This window comes from Biomphalaria glabrata, chromosome 15 (assembly GCF_947242115.1).
Source record: "Biomphalaria glabrata chromosome 15, xgBioGlab47.1, whole genome shotgun sequence".
Lineage (NCBI taxonomy): Eukaryota > Metazoa > Mollusca > Gastropoda > Planorbidae > Biomphalaria > Biomphalaria glabrata.
This window is the reverse complement of record NC_074725.1, coordinates 14,097,058-14,117,632: the sequence shown is the minus strand read 5'-3', so window position 1 is coordinate 14,117,632 and position 20,575 is coordinate 14,097,058. Positions and strand designations below refer to the sequence as shown.

Below are 20,575 nucleotides of genomic sequence, written 5' to 3'. Positions count from 1 at the left end.
TGACTCCTGAAGGCTCTGTCAGGGTGTATTACTATGTGCTGCAAACTGCTACTGAAGTTTCCTCTGGGTTGACTCCTGAAGGCTCTGTCAGGGTGTATTACTATGTGCTGCAAACTGCTACTGAAGTTTCCTCTGGGTTGACTCCTGAAGGCTCTGTCAGGGTGTATTACTTTGTGCTGCAAACTGCTACTGAAGTTTCCTCTGGGTTGACTTCTAAAGCTTTTCCCATGATTGCTGCAAGGCAGCAGAGGTTTGAGTTCAGAGTTTCTCTTAGGATTGTAGCCAGACTTTGGTAACTAGCCTCTTCAAGCTTACTGGTTTTAGGGGCCAGTTACTCGCCTTCGCCCCTTCTACTGTTAGTAAGAACAGTTCCACCGGACACTCTGAGCTTCACGAGAAGGCCAAGAGTTGGACTGATTGTCAGAGGCCATTTGAGATGCTTGCCAATATGGAGCATGTTATAGTTAGTGGAGTATTCATAACCCATTACCATTACCACTGTATTTTATTGATATTAATTAAGTTTATATAAAAGAGAATGGCTCGTCTTCCGTTCTCAACTTGTGCATGACGACCAATCAGCTCATATTTCATCATTCACACTGCATAGCCAATCGCCTAACCTCTTCTCACCGTCACATTAGAAACTTACACCCTCCATATCACACCCTCCCCCCCCCCCACCCCCCACCCCGTCTCTGTTTTTGATTTTGAATAATAGGGACGTCCATTTCATTGTATTACAAAAAGGGAGACGACACCTATTTGAGAATAGCTGGGTAAGAGTTCTCCTTAATATAAATAAATAAAATCAAGAATAATATCAAGAATCACTGGCCTGGAAGTAGTTCTAGATAGAATTTGAGAACAAGAACAATAACAAATGTTTGGCAAGTGTCACCTCAGCACCAATTTAGAACCACTGTTACTGTACACTTTGTGAAATCCCATCTCTCTCTCTCTCTCGCTCTCTCTCGTGGCAACATGTTATCTGGTGTTATGAGATCGTGACCACGTGACAAAGAAATAGTTTTATAGTTAGATCTAATTGACTTAATTAGCAAACACCGTTTAAACTGTTTCCATTGAAACACCACGTGATACCAGCAGACGTGACATTTCACCAGCAAATCGGACAGTTCACCGCCAGTTTTCTGTTACCATCGTCAACAAATTAATGTTACTTACACAGAAGCCAAAGCAGAACGCGCGAATTCGTGGACATTCAACGACTGATAGCAAATGTAATTGTTGTAGAAGGATTTATCCACTGTTATATTTACAAATCTTGTTCAATACAATATCGTTGTTAAATTTTAAAATCTAAGCTTGACATCAAATTTACATAAACAGTAGACTACATATAAAATGCGTAGAATATTAAAAAACAAACCTTCAATATTTAATTTACATATGTGTACTTTTTACAAAGCTTTTCTCAACTCACTCTGTCTGTCTGTCTGTCTGTCTGGTAAAAAAAGTGTACACGTTATTTCTCCAACGCACAATCTAAGATTAAGTTGAAATTTTGCCCACTTATTTCTTTTATCTGACAACACAAGAATCAATTTTTTTTAAATTAATCAATTGGTTAATTAACTATTGGTAATTAATTATTTTGTTTGGTATCTCAAACAAGGGAAAGAAATTGTACTTCACTGAAGTGGTGGTATAAGCTGTATTAGTACCCTTTATATGACGTCGCTTCCAAGTAGTTTATAATGTGCTTAACCTTCGATAAATAATCCTCGAGCTCAGCAAGGGGACGTAAAGCGGGCTCGCAAAAAGACATAAACAGAAAAATGTTACGTCACTCAGGAGAAATCGGTCCGTTTTGATCTGATGTAAGAAAGACGGTCAGAGACTAGAATCACATCGGTGACGTATTGAACTGGCATTCTTTACATGTTTTCATCTTGTTGCAGACGACTCTCTAGCGAGAACAGTTATGGGCCCTACTTAGTTTTAGAAGATGAAACGATCTCACTAAATTGAATGAATGAACCAAAAGGTAATATTGACCTACTTACTTGATTAATAATAAAATCTGGGTTTATAAATACAATGCAAGTACAGGAAGTTTCTATCGCCTTAAAAAAAAATAGATTACCTTCGCTTCGGAACCCCCTGAGCGACTGACAGTTTGAGAAACTCTGAGATATGCCTTATTGAACAGACTAAGTGTTATTTCACACAGAGAAGACGTGAGTGATTCATTTAGCAATCAATTTCTAGTGTCAAACGTTAAATATAGATTTAATTTAGAGCTTTTGATTGTTGTTGTTTGTTTGTTTTTTTACATTTCTGTTCAATGGTTATGACGTTATGAGTAGCACGAAACACAAAAGTCGAACTAGGACACGATTTAAAAAAAACGAAACAATTTAGATTGTGAAACCAACTACAATGCAACATCTTCATTTAATTTGTTTTCCTTTATGATTGCTCATGCATTAAACGCTACTGTTAGAAGCACTTAATAGTAAATACCATTCGACAGCTGCGCTGGGTCGGACGCAGTGTATGCCAAATGCGGTCTTCTTTTCAAGCTTAAAGGAGGACGGCGTAACAGAGATGACCCGGAATGCGCTATAAACTCAGGCGCCATTTTGCCATTACTGGCATAGAAGATAGTAGCTGGCGAGAGACAGTTGTAGAGCTCTCACAAAGGCCGCGGGTACCACATTTGAGACCCAAAGAAAAGTCCTCGTTGAAGACAGGGGCAGAAGACGGAAAGAAAACTTTAATAGACCACTAGTAGACAACGGCTTTGTCTGCATGTGAGGCTGGAAAATATGCAGGTCGCAACTGGGTTTGCGTAGTCACGTGAAACACTGCACTCATTCTTAATTTTCGGAATAGAAGACATTGCCATTATTATTATTATTATTATAGTTAATATTGAAAACTTAAAGTTAGAACTGCATGATGTCTACAGACATTACTTTAAACTACTTGCTTTGTCTCGGAGCAGAGGCGTTGCTGATGGAAGGGGGGGAGAAGGGGGGAGAGGGAGAAGTTGAAAATCCCCACTTGAATAGGGGCCCCAAATGAGTGGGTTTTTTTACATTAAATATTACGCAAAATGGAGGGGCCCACGATAGGTCAAGCCCCCACCCCCCCGGGCACCCAAATGATGGCAAATTCCTATCTACGCCACTTCTCGGAGCGCCAACTTTTTTTAGATATATCTTGGAGCCAAGGCCAAAAATTATCATGAAAAAATAAACAAATTTTACAGAACACACAGAGAATCAGTGGCGTAGCTAGGGAAGGGAGAAGAGGGAGGGGGAAATTCTAAAATCCCCCCCCCGGGGGCCACCACATCTTACATTAAATATTAAATATTACGCAAAATGCAGGGGCCCCCAAAGAGGTCAAGCCCCCCCCTCCCATCCCTCAAATGATGACAACTTCCTAGCTACGTGCCTGCTGAGAATGAGATGGTATAAATATAAATTCTTATGTAAATATAATTATCGAAGCTCTAGCCATCCTTTGAACAAAAAAAAAAGTTCTCTCTTCACTGTGAACGATGGATAATATTTTGTCTGAGATGATGATTAACAAAAAAAAACCTTTGATCTTCCTGATCTTCAACACCATTAATTTTAATTTTCTGATTCCAAGACCAGACTTTGATCGGAGACTCTCCAACGAGTTGTCGCACATGCTGGGAGTCTGCCCGACATCAAGTTCTAGACTTATATGGAACACAAGTTTGACATGGTTAGAAAGATTGATTGTAAACAAATAAATAATCAAGAACAATTTTCAATACAGTTTTTTTTTAAACTGGACTTTTTTTTCTTTAGTTTAATTGTATGTGTAGTTTAGAACAGTGAGGAAACGGTAAAGCGTTTGGCTTCAGAACCAGGGGTCCCCCCGGGGTCCTGGGTCCTGGTGAGGACTAGGATTTTGGGATCTTTGGGCGCCTCTGAGTCAAACCAACTCTAATGGGTACCTGACAATAGTTGGGGAAACGTAAAGGCGGTTGGTCGTTGTGCTGGCCACATGACACCCTCGTTAACCGTGGGCCACAGAAGCAGATGACATCTACATCATCTGCCCTATAGATCTCAAGGTCTGAAAGGGGAACATTTTCTTTTTTAGTTTAGAACAGGGAGTCTGCTTTGGTGACTATGTGTGTGATTGTGATTGGCAAGATTAAGGTCTAGGAACAGGTTACAATGATTATACCAAGACTGATTATACCATTTAGTTTTAATCTCGTGTGTTCTCTCTGTAACACTTGAATTCTACGAGTCTATTTAAGTTTTTAGGCAATAAAATAGAAAAACAAGAGAAAGTAATATGAAGAAATGGGGTGGCGATATAATGGAGCCTAACAAATACGTAAGACAATGAAAAGAGGAAGCTGAGATTTTGAAATACATTGGCAACAGAAACAGTGTCAAGGACGCCATTTTGAAAGAGCACTGTTGTCAACTAAACAATAGAAATAATTTAGTGTCCCAAGAGAACTAGCCAGAGACAGTGTTAAATAATGCGCAAAAAGTTGTCGTAAACCATTTCAAATACATAGATAACTCTTCCTTGCTCTGTACACCGGATCCACCAAAAGTCCGGCTAGAGTTATTCCTCATAGACAAACATTCCCCTATGTGGGTTTTTTTGTCATCAGGCTAACAGCTATTTATTATCTATATTTTTTTTTTTTTTTGTATTTCTAAGAGTGTGGAAGTTAATTAGTGTGGTGCTAAGCCTTTCCAAACTAATGTCTTTTTTTTTAAGTTACTCGCATTGTTTTGGTTCAAAGGATTTAAGCCACTAGAACTGTCCTTGGGGGAGTCATTGCACGCGCTAATGAGTTACTTGCTCACGCGACAAGGGTTCAACTTCCAAAGTCCGACAAACAAAGGTCGTGTGTTTTTCTCCCGCCACTTTGTTATAAAGTTATGTTTTTGTTATGTGTGTGTGTTTTTTTTTATTTATTTGTAATGTATTTGTTTTTGTATTTGTTTATGTATTTGTTTATGTATTTGTAATGTATTTGTTTATGTATTTGTAATGTATTTGTTTATTCTTTTCACAATGTTATTCGTGTTTTTGTCATGTATTTCTTATCAAAATACAGTTCGTCTCAAGTGTTTTAATACATTCAAATACTTTGTGGCTTCCTTTCCCAGAACCCCTCACTTCTGCTGTGGTATGGGTGATCCTCCAACAACAGGTCGTCAAAATACACTGTTCCAATCTAAGCCATTGATATAGCTTCTAGACATGCTGTTACCCACAAATTAACTCTTCTGGTTTGATTTAAATATAGGAACAGGGGAGTTAAGCTTAAGAAGCACAACTTTCATGCATATGAAATAATGCATAGTCACATCAACTTAGACGAAAAACGTCCACATCAAAAATATTAATTCACTTCGACTAATACATGAAAATGTGGGCTATTTTTTTATGATTAAATGTATTGTCATGGGCAATAACTAATTGTGCGAACTTTTAACTTGATTTGAGACTGGGAAGTGGGAGAAGTTACGTGTACTAGATTTTGACCAGAAAGACAGACAGAGTGTGCTGATATGTACCAATACTCAGTCTGTATTTATCATCTCTGATTATACTACGAAGGTAATACTCTATAAAACTAAAGAAAAAACATGTAAGTGTGATGTATGAAAGTGAACATTCTAAATATTAAACATCTAGGATTATTTCAAACAGCAGGAAAGTAAATCTTGATGAGATGTCGAGACTACATTGCTTTGAATCAGTCCCAGCAAACTACATAGTCACATAGTCACATTGTCACATAGTCAGCTACTAACACAACACCGGTTACATAAATATACAAGAACAATATCGAAGAGTCCTTGAGTCATCCCCGCCACCAGATAATGTAATGAGATTGGCGCCATCTCACCATCAGAGATAATGACGTCGGGCCAGCGTTTGATCCTTAAAGTAGGTCAATGAATGGAATCTGCCATTTTTAGGAGGCCGACTTGGGAAGGATTTTATTGACTCAGTGCGCCTCTAGTTAGGCCTGGCATCGGCCGCCGCTGTCATCTCTTTTTGTGACCTCATCGTAAAGTTGTAACCAGTATAAGTCTGGGCTGTCACGGGTAACTTGTTAGCTAGAACATAAGATGTGACATTGTCTTCAACAGAGTGGTGTTCCTTTCAGTAGTCAGAACGAGGCCACTGAAATACTTCCTGTGAGATTTACGAAATCAAATTCTGTAAACAGTCCAGACATGGAACTATACTAAACCATGGAACTATACTAAACCATGGAACTATACTAAACCATGGAACTATACTAAACCATGGAACTATACTAAACCATGAAACTATACTAAACCATGGAACTATACTAAACCATGGAACTATACAAATGGAACAACAGCTCCGAGTTTTTATGAGCAGAGTGCCGTCGCGCATCTATTTTCTTCCTCGCATCGTACCTTTTTGAGAAATCAATGATGATGCCAAAGCCACATGGATTGACCTGCATTGAGTGTAAAACTTCCTTACACTATATTTGATTAGATCTGTAAAAACTTCATCCATTTTCTGACTAACTGATATGATAGATAAAGTCTTCCTGTTTATAACTTTAAACAAAGAAACAATTGATCCAGTGCGGCAATTCCCCGCTGAAGACGTTTTTAAAAAGGAAGCGTAAGTCTTATGTAATTTTAAGATGACTATGTTTTGAAATATTATATTAGCCGAGCCAGACATTTCACATTAATAGATACTTATATACAATATAAGTAAATGAACTGTCAAATTTCTTAGAAAATTGTTAGAGACATTTTCTAACTACCCGTCCACCCAGGCTTCAAATTTTTGTTTACTTTTCAACCCATGAACCTAATAGGAAGATTTGTTAAGGGATAAAGAAAAAAGCTTGAATTAAAAAAAAAAAAAACGTAGATATCGAAAGTTGAAAGTTGAGCTGTACGTATAAAATGACAAAATGTGAACAAATAATTTTGTGAAAAACAAAACTGTAAAAAGGGAGGGAGAGCTTCACTATATAGTAGCCCTATTATCACAATTACTATCAAATTTAGTTTCCTCCAACAAAATTCATTACTTGGTTAGTTTTGACTGATTCGTGTCTTGTCCAAAATGTGTATCAGATAGACAGACAGATGGAGTAAGCTGAGATAAGCTTTGTAATAAAAGTAATCTCTACTCATTGCGATTCAGTAATGCCCAAATAAATGTGTATATGCATTTCGACATGGTTGACTTTTGTTTATAGCAGTTTCAAAGTTCTATCCAACGTGAAATGTTCTTATTCCATGGAAAGAAATTGGTTTTATATATTTACATGACGAGATTTATATTATAAGAGCATATTGAGAGAAATAAGTAGGCTAGCTCTGATAACACATGCATGTAATATTCTAAATAAGAGAAAGAAACATGCTTTAAGTAATACTGTCCGTAGCAGTGGAATATGTGATAAATAGTAGCCCACTAGTTACAAGTCCTGGTCCTCATTCTTAATGTACGTCTGCGCTTTGCCAGACACGACTTCTCCATCCTATAATGTCAGCGAAGTTCTCTGGCAATGTATTTTGATTAGACCTACTAAGACTAGGGCCCAATCGGAGGATAGACTTGTACGTGAAGCAGCAATCAAGACGATTGTTATAATACTTAGTGTTTTTCTTTGCCTTTATTATTTTGTTCTTATCGTTTAATAAATTAAGTTTTATAATAAATTTTTGTTCCCTAAGTGATGTGGGTTTAGTTAAAAGGGTAGAAGTGATTTTAAGAGTTTAATATCTAGGAGGCAGAGGGAAGTCACTTTTAAATACTTTCCCTAATGTATGTCTCTCATTTAATGGTATATTGAAGTAAATACTTTGGTGCCCCTACAAAAATATTATATAAAAAAATTGTTGCAATACAAATTAGTGAGACAATGAATGGCATCGCGAGAGAAGGGGAGTTAGAGGCTGCTGACTGCAGCAAGTAGAACCTATCAGAAGTGGCATCTATTCGTCAATAGTCAGAAACAATAAGATCTCAGAAAAGGTATCGGCACACATGAGTTGTGTACCAATCAATGAATTTAGTACACAATAGTTGTGTAACAATCAATAAATATAGTCTACAATAGTTGTGTACTAATCAATGAATGTAGACCACATGAGTTGTGTACCAATCAATGAATGTAGATCACATGAGTTGTGTACCAATCAATGAATGTAGGTCACATGAGTTGTGTACCAATCAATGAATGTAGGTCACATGAGTTGTGTACCAATCAATGAATATAGATCACATGAGCTGTGTACCAATCAATGAATGTAGATCACATGAATCGTGTACCAATCAATGAATATGGATCACATGAGTTGTGTACCAATCAATGAATATAGATCACATGAGCTGTGTACCAATCAATGAATGTAGATCTCATGAGTTGTGTACCAATCAATGAATGTAGGTCACATGAGTTGTGTACCAATCAATGAATGTAGATCACATGAATCGTGTACCAATCAATGAATATAGATCACATGAATCGTGTACCAATCAATGAATGTAGGTCACATGAGTTGTGTACCAATCAATGAATGTAGATCACATGAGTTGTGTACCAATCAATGAATATAGATCACATGAATCGTGTACCAATCAATGAATGTAGGTCACATGAGTTGTGTACCAATCACTGAATGTAGGTCACATGAGTTGTGTACCAATCAATGAATGTAGATCACATGAGTTGTGTACCAAACACTGAATGTAGGTCACATGAGTTGTGTACCAATCAATGAATGTAGATCACATGAGTTGTGTACCAATCAATGAATATAGATCACATGAGCTGTGTACCAATCAATGAATGTAGATCACATGAATCGTGTACCAATCAATGAATATGGATCACATGAGTTGTGTACCAATCAATGAATATAGATCACATGAATCGTGTACCAATCACTGAATATAGGTCACATGAGTTGTGTACCAATCAATGAATGTAGATCACATGAGTTGTGTACCAATCAATGAATGTAGGTCACATGAGTTGTGTACCAATCAATGAATGTAGATCACATGAGTTGTGTACCAATCAATGAATGTAGGTCATATGAGTTGTGTACCAATCAATGAATGTAGATCACATGAATCGTGTACCAATCAATGAATATAGATCACATGAATCGTGTACCAATCAATGAATGTAGGTCACATGAGTTGTGTACCAATCACTGAATGTAGGTCACATGAGTTGTGTACCAATCAATGAATGTAGATCACATGAGTTGTGTACCAATCAATGAATATAGATCACATGAGCTGTGTACCAATCAATGAATGTAGATCACATGAATCGTGTACCAATCAATGAATATGGATCACATGAGTTGTGTACCAATCAATGAATATAGATCACATGAATCGTGTACCAATCACTGAATGTAGGTCACATGAGTTGTGTACCAATCAATGAATGTAGATCACATGAGTTGTGTACCAATCAATGAATGTAGGTCACATGAGTTGTGTACCAATCAATGAATGTAGATCACATGAGTTGTGTACCAATCAATGAATGTAGGTCACATGAGTTGTGTACCAATCAATGAATGTAGATCACATGAATCGTGTACCAATCAATGAATATAGATCACATGAATCGTGTACCAATCAATGAATGTAGGTCACATGAGTTGTGTACCAATCACTGAATGTAGGTCACATGAGTTGTGTACCAATCAATGAATGTAGATCACATGAGTTGTGTACCAATCAATGAATATAGATCACATGAGCTGTGTACCAATCAATGAATGTAGATCACATGAATCGTGTACCAATCAATGAATATGGATCACATGAGTTGTGTACCAATCAATGAATATAGATCACATGAATCGTGTACCAATCACTGAATGTAGGTCACATGAGTTGTGTACCAATCAATGAATGTAGATCACATGAGTTGTGTACCAATCAATGAATGTAGGTCACATGAGTTGTGTACCAATCAATGAATATAGATCACAATAGTTGTGTAACAATCAATAAATATAGTCTACAATAGTTGTGTACTAATCAATGAATGTAGACCACATGAGTTGTGTACCAATCAATGAATGTAGATCACATGAGTTGTGTACCAATCAATGAATGTAGGTCACATGAGTTGTGTACCAATCAATGAATGTAGGTCACATGAGTTGTGTACCAATCAATGAATATAGATCACATGAGCTGTGTACCAATCAATGAATGTAGATCACATGAATCGTGTACCAATCAATGAATATGGATCACATGAGTTGTGTACCAATCAATGAATATAGATCACATGAGCTGTGTACCAATCAATGAATATGGATCACATGAGTTGTGTACCAATCAATGAATATAGATCACATGAGCTGTGTACCAATCAATGAATGTAGATCTCATGAGTTGTGTACCAATCAATGAATGTAGGTCACATGAGTTGTGTACCAATCAATGAATGTAGATCACATGAATCGTGTACCAATCAATTAATATAGATCACATGAATCGTGTACCAATCAATGAATATAGATCACAATAGTTGTGTAACAATCAATAAATATAGTCTACAATAGTTGTGTACTAATCAATGAATGTAGACCACATGAGTTGTGTACCAATCAATGAATATAGATCACATGAGTTGTGTACCAATCAATGAATGTAGATCACGTGAGTCGTGTACCAATCAATGAATGTAGGTCACATGAGCTGAGTACCAATCAACTAATGTAGGTCAATAGCTATTTCTGTTATTCTACAAAATAATAACCAACAAGAGACTCTAACTAAACTTTGGGAAGTAATAATTTGCGGAAGAGGGGAAAGGGGATGACACCATAAGCTAACCTTTCTGACGCCTCTCGGTCGAGATGTCACTAACCATATCTCGCTACAGAACTCACGCCAGCACCAATGTTGCTAGAGTCTAGTGGTAGCTACTGCTGGGCTATACTGTCTAATACTGGGATTAAGTTCTATAAGTCCAATGATACCTCCCTGCACTTGGAGGACGTCTGTTGTAATGGCTTTTGAAAAGCATTTATCTATTGTGTGTATCAGTGTGTGTGTCTGTGTGATTTTATGTGGATTTTATCTGCCCTCATTGTTAATATTATTTTTATCTGTCTAACTATCTATCTATCTATCTAGCTAGCTAGCTTGCTAGCTAGAAAACTAGTTAGCTATCCAACTGTGCAGGCTTCAGCCTGTTAAATTAGATAACTGGTTAAACTTCATGAAAGGCTAGCTGGTTGAACTTGATGAAAAGCTAACTGGTTGAGCTTATGCAAAAGCTAGCTGGTTGAACTTGATGAAAAGCTAGCTGGTTAAACTTAATGAAAAGCTAGCTGGTTAAACTTAATGAAAAGCTTGCTGGTTAAACTTGTGCTTCATGGTTCCCTCATTTATTTCAACTTAGACGCAAATGAAAGTAAAACTCTTCGCAATTTCTTCGTTACGATATTACATGAAACTTGTACAGACTGGTATAGACTTCTGGTAGGATCTGACCTTTCGTGCGAGACTAATATTGTGATGATTCCTGAGAGTGATAGATCTGCTGCCTCCATGACGTCACACCGGCTATGTCATAGTGTGACCACCGGAGACTCGCTCTCACGGCGTCGTAAAATCGGGTTCATTGTTTCCCCAAGGTGATGGCCCGGCATAGTACTGCCTCCCGCAAGACGCCAGGGGTAGATCATTCGCGTCACAGCTATTGATTAAGTCCCTTTAATTAATCCCCTTTCCCCGAATTAGGAACCTGTATAATATTGGACGCAAGCTGACAATATGCTAGTTTTATTGAGGAAAATGCATTTTATGAAATTAAAACCTACAGCTAGGCTATGAAATGAATCCTTCGTCTTACGAGTCCTGCATGGGAAATATTCGGATACTTACCTAACGACTGATGGGATTAGAGGGGTATGGGGGGGTACACACATTTGTTACGATTTGTTACAAGGAGAGATGGGAATCTGAAGATTTTTGACGTAATAAAACAAACAAAATTATTCAAATTGAAATAAAAAGACTTTTGTTTAGATCATTTGGTTATTTTAACTCTCCTGTTTATGCCATCACAGCGTCTGGAGCTTACGTTTGGTTTGATAAGGTGTTTTATACATTAAATTTTTATCATTAACAGATACAGCGGTCCCTTGACTTTCCCGGGTCTGACTTTCACTTAGCACGGGTTTTCAAAAACTATTAATGGAAAAAATACTTCGCGTTGTTTTTTTTTGTAATTTTTTTTAACACCAACGGTTTTTTAATCGGCCGCCCAATGTATATGTACAGTATTGGGAGAGAAAAAAAACGTTTTTTAATCTAACATTCATTAGTTATGAAGAGAAAAATAATTTAAAAAAAAAAACATGGCGTAGTCAGCCGTAGTGTACCGTTGAGTAGATTTAAAGTTGCTATAAGTTGATCTAAGCTTTTTTTTATATATTTTAACGTAAATCTATCATAGATTGCATCTAGCTTTATAAGTAGATCTAGAATCTAGATCTATTCTAGTTTTAAAGTCAGAAGTCTAGATCTAGTGCTAGATTTTTATTTAATGAAATAACCAATAAATGGGTTTAATTACCCAGTTAAATACAATGCCCGCTGGCGTAATGGGTAGCGTCGTTCGTAGACGACTGTCAAAATAACAAGCTCGATACCCAGTTTGAGCTACAATAAAATTCTTTTAAAATTATTTTAAGTTGTATAACGGATGTATTGTCTCTTTTTTAAATGTATTTTTTTGTTAATGTTTTCTTGTTGATCTACATTTTTTCTCCAGACTAACAGGCCATACATCCAATGACCTATTGGACATATCACATTCTGGATTCTCTAAGACTAGTAGCAACATCATAAGTATGAAGTACGTTGTACATTTCTAAACCTGCAAGATTTGTCTCAAAGCAATGTTTCAGGTAGGCCTACGCTAATAGACGGCTATAGGAAAAAAAAAAAAACTTGATCATGTATAAATACTAGCTGGATATTCTACGAAAATAAAAGTAGTATGAAAATGGGTTTACCCTTTCAGCAGACATATTCATATCAAATATTAAATACTGCGAAAGCGGGTTCACCAGATTTGTTAAAAAATGTCATCCTTTAATACATATACAATTGGGTACTTTTTATTTGTTTTGGGGGCTTTCCGGTTGTGGGAGGGACATTAAACAAACACTACGGTCTCTACCATGACCTGAGAAACATTTATACCAAGTTTTATCAACTCCAGGCCTTTACGTGTGGCTCATATATTGAGTCCAGCGGAACTGTTTTCACTCACGGGAGAAGTAGCTGACGCCTAAACCAGTAAGCTTCGGGCAGAAAGGGAATTCAAAGCCATGCTGCCTTTCAGCTGTACCCAATCGTGGGAAAGGCTTCGATTGACAATCACAAGGAAATGTCAGGAGCCGACGACACCTTAAGCTGTTTACCTCAGCTGCTGACACCAATATTTATGGGCACTTGCCTATACATCAGCTGCGTGGAGAGGGAAAAATTGCTGTGTGGCTGACATCGATCCGACAATAGCCAATGCCCAGGCATTCATTTCATTTCCATGAGATGATCCATAGTCGTTTCGCGACTGAAGGAGGACATATCGATAGTATTGTGTAGCTCTGTGTTGAAATAAAGTTTGTATATAGCTAATCCAACCACACCTTGTAGGTATGTGCATTAACTCGACACGTTAGAAACTTCAAATACTCTTCTGTGAACAACGTAAACTCAATGTATGGCCGAGTGGCATGAACCGCTAAGCTACACAGCAAGGGGACACAAGTTAGAATCCAAACTCGAAGAGAGTTGTGTTCGCTGAGCGCCTAAGGGCAGCACGGAAACCTTCTCTCAGATACCCCCTCCCCCCCCTTCCACTGGTTCAGTGTGTATGCTGTAAGCGTGAGTGCAGAGTAACTCAAAAGCAATAAAACAAATGTGTGTACATATACGGTATACCTGTTACGTGCTTACAGTGCTGTAAGTCCTATATCTTTTTGTCTCAATACATAATGAGCAATTTATAAGATCCCTAATTTCACTCGTCATCGACATGTCCATATACCCACTAAGACCTTAACACCAATCAACCTTTGACCCTTTACTAACTCCAATTGACCTTCATATTCTGTGTTTACTGCATTATTACTGGACCTTGGCGTCAGTAGGGCTAATGGTGCTGACAATGTAGAGTGCAATGTCCCGACAAAATAGCGAATGACAAAATTAAATATCGTGGATTTATTTATAATATTTAAAATATGTACCGGATTATAGTATGTAAAGGTCCTGGGTAAATAAATCTAAAAATATGAAATATTTGTAAAGAAAGAATTAGAGTGCTTGAATTCTTAAAATGCAGATTTTACTTTAAAAAAAATATAGTCAGAATTTGTGATTATATGTGGCAGATCTGTTTGATCAAATCAGGGCGTCACAACATTGACAAACTAAGGAGTGTCAGGATTAGTTCTGTTCTGAAGCAGATACTTCTTTCTATTTCAACGCTAAGTTGTAAAGTAGGCCCAAAGTAAAACACGTTGATTACTCACTTCCTAAGGGAACAAGAGTACACTGAGAACAGAAGTACACTGAGAACAGAAGTACACTGAGAACAAGAGTACACTGAGTACAAGAGTACATTGAGAACAAGAGTACACTGAGAAAAAGAGTACACTGAGAACAAGAGTACACTGAGAAAAAGAGTACACTGAGAAAAAGAGTACACTGAGAACAAGAGTACACTGAGAACAAGAGTACATTGAGAACAAGAGTACACTGAGTACAAGAGTACATTGAGAACAAGAGTACATTGAGAACAAGAGTACATTGAGAACAAGAGTACACTGAGAACAGAAGTACACTGAGAACAAGAGTAGACTGAGAACAAGAGTACATTGAGAACAAGAGTACATTGAGAACAAGAGTACACTGAGAACAAGAGTACACTGAGAACAAGAGTAGACTGAGAACAAGAGTACATTGAGAACAAGAGTACACTGAGAACAAGAGTACACTGAGAACAAGAGTAGACTGAGAACAAGAGTACATTGAGAACAAGAGTACACTGAGAACAAGAGTACACTGAGAACAAGAGTAGACTGAGAACAAGAGTACATTGAGAACAAGAGTAGACTGAGAACAAGAGTACACTGAGAACAAGAGTACACTGAGAACAGAAGTACACTGAGAACAAGAGTAGACTGAGAACAAGAGTACATTGAGAACAAGAGTACATTGAGAACAAGAGTACACTGAGAACAAGAGTACACTGAGAACAAGAGTAGACTGAGAACAAGAGTACATTGAGAACAAGAGTACACTGAGAACAAGAGTACACTGAGAACAAGAGTAGACTGAGAACAAGAGTACATTGAGAACAAGAGTACACTGAGAACAAGAGTACACTGAGAACAAGAGTAGACTGAGAACAAGAGTACATTGAGAACAAGAGTAGACTGAGAACAAGAGTACACTGAGAACAAGAGTACACTGAGAACAGAAGTACACTGAGAACAAGAGTAGACTGAGAACAAGAGTACATTGAGAACAAGAGTACATTGAGAACAAGAGTACACTGAGAACAAGAGTACACTGAGAACAAGAGTAGACTGAGAACAAGAGTACATTGAGAACAAGAGTACACTGAGAACAAGAGTACACTGAGAACAAGAGTAGACTGAGAACAAGAGTACATTGAGAACAAGAGTACATTGAGAACAAGAGTACACTGAGAACAAGAGTACATTGAGAACAAGAGTACATTGAGAACAAGAGTACACTGAGAACAAGAGTACATTGAGAACAAGAGTACATTGAGAACAAGAGTACATTGAGAACAAGAGTACACTGAGAACAAGAGTACACTGAGAACAAGAGTACACTGAGAACAGAAGTACACTGAGAACAAGAGTACACTGAGAACAAGAGTACACTGAGAACAAGAGTACATTGAGAACAAGAGTACACTGAGAAAAAGAGTACACTGAGAAAAAGAGTACACTGAGAACAAGAGTACACTGAGAACAAGAGTACATTGAGAACAAGAGTACACTGAGTACAAGAGTACATTGAGAACAAGAGTACATTGAGAACAAGAGTACATTGAGAACAAGAGTACACTGAGAACAGAAGTACACTGAGAACAAGAGTAGACTGAGAACAAGAGTACATTGAGAACAAGAGTACATTGAGAACAAGAGTACACTGAGAACAAGAGTACACTGAGAACAAGAGTAGACTGAGAACAAGAGTACATTGAGAACAAGAGTACACTGAGAACAAGAGTACACTGAGAACAAGAGTAGACTGAGAACAAGAGTACATTGAGAACAAGAGTACACTGAGAACAAGAGTACACTGAGAACAAGAGTAGACTGAGAACAAGAGTACATTGAGAACAAGAGTAGACTGAGAACAAGAGTACACTGAGAACAAGAGTACACTGAGAACAGAAGTACACTGAGAACAAGAGTAGACTGAGAACAAGAGTACATTGAGAACAAGAGTACATTGAGAACAAGAGTACACTGAGAACAAGAGTACACTGAGAACAAGAGTAGACTGAGAACAAGAGTACATTGAGAACAAGAGTACACTGAGAACAAGAGTACACTGAGAACAAGAGTAGACTGAGAACAAGAGTACATTGAGAACAAGAGTACACTGAGAACAAGAGTACACTGAGAACAAGAGTAGACTGAGAACAAGAGTACATTGAGAACAAGAGTACACTGAGAACAAGAGTACACTGAGAACAAGAGTAGACTGAGAACAAGAGTACATTGAGAACAAGAGTAGACTGAGAACAAGAGTACACTGAGAACAAGAGTACACTGAGAACAGAAGTACACTGAGAACAAGAGTAGACTGAGAACAAGAGTACATTGAGAACAAGAGTACATTGAGAACAAGAGTACACTGAGAACAAGAGTACACTGAGAACAAGAGTAGACTGAGAACAAGAGTACATTGAGAACAAGAGTACACTGAGAACAAGAGTACACTGAGAACAAGAGTAGACTGAGAACAAGAGTACATTGAGAACAAGAGTACACTGAGAACAAGAGTACACTGAGAACAAGAGTAGACTGAGAACAAGAGTACATTGAGAACAAGAGTACACTGAGAACAAGAGTACACTGAGAACAAGAGTAGACTGAGAACAAGAGTACATTGAGAACAAGAGTAGACTGAGAACAAGAGTACACTGAGAACAAGAGTACACTGAGAACAGAAGTACACTGAGAACAAGAGTAGACTGAGAACAAGAGTACATTGAGAACAAGAGTACATTGAGAACAAGAGTACACTGAGAACAAGAGTACACTGAGAACAAGAGTAGACTGAGAACAAGAGTACATTGAGAACAAGAGTACACTGAGAACAAGAGTACACTGAGAACAAGAGTAGACTGAGAACAAGAGTACATTGAGAACAAGAGTACATTGAGAACAAGAGTACACTGAGAACAAGAGTACATTGAGAACAAGAGTACATTGAGAACAAGAGTACACTGAGAACAAGAGTACATTGAGAACAAGAGTACATTGAGAACAAGAGTACATTGAGAACAAGAGTACACTGAGAACAAGAGTACACTGAGAACAAGAGTACACTGAGAACAGAAGTACACTGAGAACAAGAGTACACTGAGAACAAGAGTACACTGAGAACAAGAGTACATTGAGAACAAGAGTACATTGAGAACAAGAGTACACTGAGAACAAGAGTACATTGAGAACAAGAGTACACTGAGAACAAGAGTAGACTTAGAACAAGAGTACACTGAGAACAAGAGTACACTGAGAACAAGAGTACACTGAGAACAAGAGTAGACTGAGAACAAGAGTACAATGAGAACAAGAGTAGACTGAGAACAAGAGTACATTGAGAACAAGAGTACACTGAGAACAAGAGTAGACTGAGTACAAGAGTACATTGAGAACAAGAGTAGACTGAGAACAAGAGTACATTGAGAACAAGAGTACACTGAGAACAAGAGTAGACTGAGTACAAGAGTACATTGAGAACAAGAGTAGACTGAGAACAAAAGTACACTGAGAACAAGAGTAGACTGAGAACAAGAGTACATTGAGAACAAGAGTAGACTGAGAACAAGAGTACATTGAGAACAAGAGTACACTGAGAACAAGAGTACACTGAGAACAAGAGTACACTGAGAACAAGAGTACATTGAGAACAAGAGTAGACTGAGTACAAGAGTACATTGAGAACAAGAGTACACTGAGAACAAGAGTACACTGAGAACAAGAGTACACTGAGAACAAGAGTACATTGAGAACAAGAGTAGACTGAGAACAAGAGTACATTGAGAACAAGAGTACACTGAGAACAAGAGTACACTGAGAACAAGAGTACACTGAGAACAAGAGTACATTGAGAACAAGAGTAGACTGAGAACAAGAGTACATTGAGAACAAGAGTAGACTGAGAACAAGAGTACATTGAGAACAAGAGTACACTGAGAACAAGAGTACACTGAGAACAAGAGTACACTGAGAACAAGAGTACACTGAGAACAAGAGTACTCTTAGAACAAGAGTACATTGAGAACAAGAGTACACTGAGAACAAGAGTAGACTGAGAACAAGAGTAGACTGAGTACAAGAGTAGACTGAGTACAAGAGTACATTGAGAACAAGAGTACATTGAGAACAAGAGTACACTGAGAACAAGAGTACATTGAGAACAAGAGTACATTGAGAACAAGAGTACACTGAGAACAAGAGTACATTGAGAACAAGAGTACATTGAGAACAAGAGTACATTGAGAACAAGAGTACATTGAGAACAAGAGTACACTGAGAACAAGAGTACACTGAGAACAAGAGTACACTGAGAACAGAAGTACACTGAGAACAAGAGTACACTGAGAACAAGAGTACACTGAGAACAAGAGTACACTGAGAACAAGAGTAGACTGAGAACAAGAGTACATTGAGAACAAGAGTACACTGAGTACCTGAGTACATTGAGAACAAGAGTACACTGAGAACAAGAGTACACTGAGAACAAGAGTACATTGAGAACAAGAGTACACTGAGTACCTGAGTACATTGACAACAAGAGTACATTGAGAACAAGAGTACACTGAGAACAAGAGTACACTGAGTACCTGAGTACATTGAGAACAAGAGTACACGTGTTTTTGAAGTGTATCTTTGATACATAAACTAAAAATATTTTTTTAAATTAAAAAAAAAAAAAAAAAAAACTTATACGAAGTGTATATGTTTCAATTTGCAATAGATGTAGACTAAAAATAATAAATCTGTGCGATTAGAAATATTTTAAAAACTTTTTTGTTTGTTTAGTGCTATGTTATGCTTTTATCTTTCTCATTGCGCTAATATCCTATCATTTATCTGGACAAGTTGGGGGGGGGGATATCTGGATGAATTTTTACATCGTTTTTCAAGTTTTTATTTTTTAAAAAGGGGAGGAGGATGAGAGGAAATCACACTCATGACTCAAGCGTCATCAATCCGATATTCTAACCACTCTGCTATTGCGGTGTCTATGAAAATGGAAGATTGTATAGTTGTGTATTGTTTGTTTCAACTTACTTTAAAGTGGCGACCTTTAAAGGGGAATAACTCAGCTTATACCACCATCTTAGTCAAGCACACTTTCTTTACCTTATTTGAGATACCAAACAAAATAATTAATTACCAATACTTAATTAATTAGCTAATTGGTTAATTTTTTTATTGATTCTTGTGTTGTTAGATCAAAGAAAATAGTTGTGCTACATTTCAGCTTGATTCGAGATTAGATAGCGAAGAAATAACGTGTACAAACTTTGGACCAGTACGACAGACAGAGTGAGTTGATGTCAGCTTTGGAATAAATAGGAACTAGATTTGTGATGTTCATTGTTAGTTATTATGAATTGTATTCTCTTATGTTTGCATATTCATATTTTACGATGTCTGAAGATTTTAACGGTAAAATGAATGAGAAATATTGATATAATTAAGAAAATATTGGCGCTATTTTGTAGGGTCACTTATATTTTACATTTACATTATTTATTGTATTATATTCATACCAGTTCCCGAATTATAAATTCATCGTCCTGAATCTAGGAGCTTATGTGAGCTGATAGAACGAGATCAATTAGTTTCTTATGGGATGGTAGCTTTAGATTTCTGACCACATGTAGCCGAAATTTGAAATTGTCCATCGTTTATGGTTGGGGATTATTTTGAAAGTCAATGTCTTTGGTTACTTTTAAAGCCAGACGTTATACGACATACTCGAGAATTTTACAACACCTAATAGATTTCTCCGATCTGTGGCATTTTACGTCTCGAGAGACGATCTTTTCCCTTCGCAACTTCTTGTGTGACTCAAGAGGCCAATCCTTGATACACAGCTGCGATCGCAGGTTTGGCATCTGTAATCACCAGGGGCTGTTGCCCTTTCGCCCTTTTTTCTACTTCTGTTGTTTATGCCATCTGCAATCCAGGACCTTGCCTTTATGCTCACTCTCCATGTGAACCTATCCAGT

At 37.4% G+C, this 20,575-nt stretch overlaps 1 protein-coding gene across 2 annotated transcripts in view; it reads right to left on the bottom strand.

Annotated features, from left to right (window-relative positions):
* LOC106055665 (uncharacterized) overlaps nucleotides 1-20,575 on the bottom strand; it is a 52,650-nt gene that overhangs the window by 23,871 nt on the left and 8,204 nt on the right. The window contains exon 1 of one of the 2 annotated variants that reach the window (XM_013212024.2): nucleotides 2,111-2,265. The exons of the other annotated variant lie outside the window; for it this stretch is intronic. The gene's annotated coding sequence lies outside the window, so the exon portion shown is untranslated. Of the gene's footprint in view, nucleotides 1-2,110; nucleotides 2,266-20,575 lie in introns of those variants that run through there. 2 annotated transcript variants of the gene reach the window in all.